The sequence below is a fragment of the Gigantopelta aegis genome, chromosome 1 (assembly GCF_016097555.1).
Source record: "Gigantopelta aegis isolate Gae_Host chromosome 1, Gae_host_genome, whole genome shotgun sequence".
In the NCBI taxonomy this organism is placed as follows: domain Eukaryota; kingdom Metazoa; phylum Mollusca; class Gastropoda; order Neomphalida; family Peltospiridae; genus Gigantopelta; species Gigantopelta aegis.
The window spans coordinates 44,231,896-44,236,293 of record NC_054699.1 but is presented as its reverse complement, the minus strand read 5'-3'; the positions used below and the strand labels follow the sequence as shown (position 1 = coordinate 44,236,293).

At 34.5% G+C, this 4,398-nt stretch overlaps 1 protein-coding gene across 1 annotated transcript in view; it reads left to right on the top strand.

The window, feature by feature from the left end:
* Positions 1-429: 429 nt before the first annotated feature.
* LOC121375507 (tumor necrosis factor ligand superfamily member 6-like) overlaps positions 430-4,398 on the top strand; it is a 36,610-nt gene continuing 32,641 nt past the window's right edge. The window contains exon 1 of the mRNA XM_041502997.1: positions 430-558. The gene's annotated coding sequence lies outside the window, so the exon portion shown is untranslated. The remainder of the gene's footprint in view (positions 559-4,398) is intronic.

The window sequence follows — 4,398 nt, the reverse complement described above, 5'->3', positions numbered from 1 at the left end:
TTATATAGTATTTGTTTAATATAGGGGCGAGATTTAGTTCAGTCGGTTGAATGCTCGCTTGGGGTCCTTGCGTTGCAGGATCAAAACACCTCGATGGATCCATTCAACTGATTGGGTTTTTTTTCTCTCGTTCCAACCAGTGCACCACAACTGGTCAAAGGCCGTGGGGAAAGTGCATATAAAAGATCGTTTGCTGCATTAAGAAAAATGTAGCGGGTTTCCTCTGAAGACTACGAGTCAAAAATACCAAATGTTTGACATCCAGTAGCCGATGATTAGTTAATCAATGTGCTCTAGTGGTGTCATTAAAACGCACTTTGTTTAATATAAACCGAAAGTAAAAACGTAACATTACTTAGAAAGACTAATCTGCTTATCGAAAAGGCCTATTCGTGACTCACAGGACAGGAAAGCGCATGCGCTGTCTTTGTTGATATTTTGAATACAACACGTGAATCAGTTACGGTAGTTAGTAACCGAAATTCCCCCCAACAAAACGGATCGGGTTTTCTTCTACCTGCTATAGGTGAAATAGTCCCGTGACGTAGCCAACATCAGGTGTGTACCTTTACTGTTTCGCTTTTAAACAGCGCAGACGCGACTGACTAACCTAACGTTTTGCAACAAAGGCGACGCAAAGACGGAAATGTACATATTGATTGAAACCATGATGAAATAGATTATCTAAATTGTTGCATACATTTTAAGCAGTTATTGACAACCGTGTATGAAGAATATTGTCTTGTTTATATCCAGTTGTGTATATTTTGTACATGTGTATAATATAATAAGATACATGTAAAAAGTCGTGCATTAAATGATATGTTATCAGCCCATAATTGTTGCATTAGCTTAGTAGTAGTAGTAGTCGTTGTAGTAGCATTAGCATACACTAGTAGTAGTAGTAGTAGTGGTAGTAGTAGTAGTAGTGGTACTTAGCAGTAATAGTATTAGTGTAGTAATAGTAGCAGTAGTAGTTCATCAAGATAAACGTCTCCGGCACGATATTTGTTATTGGGATGTTTATTGCTGTGCCGTAACGTTTATCCATTGGGTCGAATTTTCCATTTGCAATCGCGATTTAATAAAATCAGGCATATGTGCTTTATTTAAGAGCCTCAACACATACAACAACATATTTTAATAAATTTTAGACTAAAATATTAATTATAATACCTTTGGTAACCTTTCCAGGATTAGATGTTTGAAGATGACACATTTTCACATTTAAAAGTTATTGCGGAATGAAAATATTGCGGAACAACAATTCGTATCAAACATTTTACGTACAGCCAATAAAAAGAAATATTTCGGAACTGAATGGAACTGATTATTCATTTTGTTATTTTTGTTTCTATATATGTGCTTTGTGTGGGTTGCATTATATGCATTATTAATATTTATGCCATTATTTTTATTATTATTATTTATTTTTATTATTATTATTATTTTATTTTTTTTGGGGGGGGGGGTATTATTATTTCTTATTATTGTTAAAAATAAATAAAAATATTTTAAGGTTTTTATTCAGTTTAAAAAAAAAAAATATTATAAATATTTTTAAATTAACCTGCACAACCCCCAACCTAAAAAATCTTTGATTATAATAGTTTCATTAATCTTTCATAATATTTCTATTAATCTTTTATAGCAAGTTCTGGGAAAAGGTGTGTGTGTGTGTGTGTGTGTGTGTGTGTGGTGTGTGTGTGTGTGTGTGTGTGTGTGTGTGTGTGTGTGTAAACGAAACAGTTATAAATGAAAAAAGCACGTTTTTATTTAGTTAATAATTAAATTAATTAATTAATTATTATTATTATTATTAAATCAATAATTTATTTATTGTTATTTATTTGTTATAATTACTAATATTATTCAGTAATTTATTATTATATTATTATTTATCAATTAAGTATTAATTTTATGATATTTAGTTTTTATTATTAATATTATTAATTTATTATTTATTAATTGATTTTTAAAAAATATTAATTAATTAATTAATTAATTATTATTTATTTTATATTATTATTATTATTGTTGTTATTAAACGTGATATTCCATTAAATATCGTATATTGTGGAAGACACTCGTGAACCTGAGACGAATAATTGTAAAAATAATCCTATTCCGCCAACAGTTTTCAATCACATTTTTAATGTGGTTATAATAGCTGGCGGGAATATTCGAGATTTTGTTCGTAACTGAAAAATGGATTAATGCAGGATTACTATTTGGACAAACTGTCTATTTATGCGTAAAAGGTAATTCGGGAAGTTTTCTTTATACAGTAAGTGTTTATATTTATTGGTACATCTCATATTTCGCCACGAAATAATTAATTCCATGGTTGTATCGATTCCGCCTGAAATCCTGGCGGAAAACGCACGCTTGTTTTTGCTATTAAACTTATAAACATCGAAGGTCCAGTAAATGTCAAAATGTTAAAAAACGGACCGTAGATGTTTACCTTGGTGAACTATAGTAGTAGTAGCTAAGTAGTAGTAGTAGTAGTAGTAGTAGTAGTAGCAGCAGCAATCGGAAAGAGTAGTCCATGAAGTGGCAACAGCGGGTTTCCTCTCTCAATATCTGTGTGGTCCTTAACCATATGTCTGACGCCATATAACCTAATTTTAAAAAAATGTGTTGAGTGCGTCGTTAAATAAAACATTTCGTTAGTAGCAGCAGTAGTAGCAGTGTTAGTGTAGTAATAGTAGTAGTAGTAGAGTAGTAGTAGTAGTATAGTAGTAGTAGTAGTAGCAGTAGTAGTAGTAGCAGCAGCAGCAGTAGTAGCAGCAGTAGTAGCAGCAGTAGCAGGAGCAGCAGTAGTAGTAGTAGTAGCAGCAGCAGTAGTAGTAGTAGTAGCAGTAGTAGTAGCAGTAGCAATAGTAGTAGCAGTAGCAATAGTAGTAGCAGCAACAGCAGTAGTAGTAACAGCAACAGTAGTAGTAGTAGTATCAGTCGTAGTAGCAGTAATAGTAGTAGTAGCAGTAGTGGTAGCAGTAGTAGTAGCAGCAGCAGCAACAGTAGCAGCAGTAGTAGCAGTAGTAGTAGTGGTAGTAGCAGTAGTAGTAGCAGCAGCAGTAGCAGTAGTAGTAGCAATAGTGGCAGCAGTAGTAGTAGTAGCAGCAGCAGTAGTAGTAGCACTAGTAGTAGCAGCAGTAGCAGTAGTAGTAGTAATAGTAGTAGTAGTAGCAGTAGTAGTAGTAATAGTAGTAGTAGCCAATCTAATTAAAATTAGCTCCACTATTACATGTGGATCTAACACCAGCCAGTTGGAGCTCATGTCCACCAATCAAAACCTTACTTGCAGAATCCTGCCAGTGATTTAAAACTAACAACACTGCGTAGTCCCCAATGTCCAGGTAACATTTCGTCTGTAAATAATAATTTAAATATTGACCAATCACACTTCGCCTTTTATAACGTTATTTGGGAGCATACAAATTCTAAAAATATCGAGCGAGTCTATTTTAGTGGCCGCAGTACAGCGAACCATACCAATACGTACGGGGTGGGTTATCAGTCTTCAATTTTACATTAAAAATTATTTATTTATTTATATAAAAAAACCCAACTAAATCAGTCTTCAGTTTTTACATTACAAATTATTTATTTTATAAAATAAAACTGTTTTAAGGCATTCGTAATTCACACGAAACATGTCGTATACCCTCCATGATAATTCGGAATGTTTTCAATTTTTTAAATCACTGGCAGGATTCTGCAAGTAAAGGTTTTGATTGGTGAACATGAGCTCCAACTGCTGGTGTTAGATCCACATATAATAGTGGAGCTAATTTTAATAGATTATATTGGAGTAGTAGCACTAATAGTAATCAGCAGTAGTAAGTTAGTAATAGTAGTAATGCAGCAGTGAGTATAGTAATAGTAGTAGTAGGTAGTAGTAGTAGTAGCACTAGTAGTAGTAGTAGGTAGCACTAGTAGTAGCAGCATCAGCAACATCAGCAGTAAAAGTAGTGTAGACGTATGGTAAGTTGTAGTGGTAATGTAGAGGTATCACTGTGTTCTAACCACTTTCTGGGCTACCACACTTGTTTACAAATATTAATCTCTCTGACCTTGGTCGTCTGTCCATGAAAATGTTTCCATCGTTAGGGAAAGATTAAACTAGAATGGTGTGTCAGTGTGTTACTGACCTGATCTCGAGTACCTGGATCGGAAAGGTCCAAAAAAAGACTGTAATTTTTTTCATGCATGTAGGGCAAGACTACCCAGTGGTAAGCGCTCGCTTGATGCGCGGGTCGTTAGGATCTACCCCATCGTGGGCCCCTTTGGGCATTTTTCGTTCCAGCCAGCACCCGAGGCATATCAAAGTGTGGTATGTCTATCCTAACTGGGAGGCGCAATAAAAGACCCTTGCTACCGCTGCCATCAGCG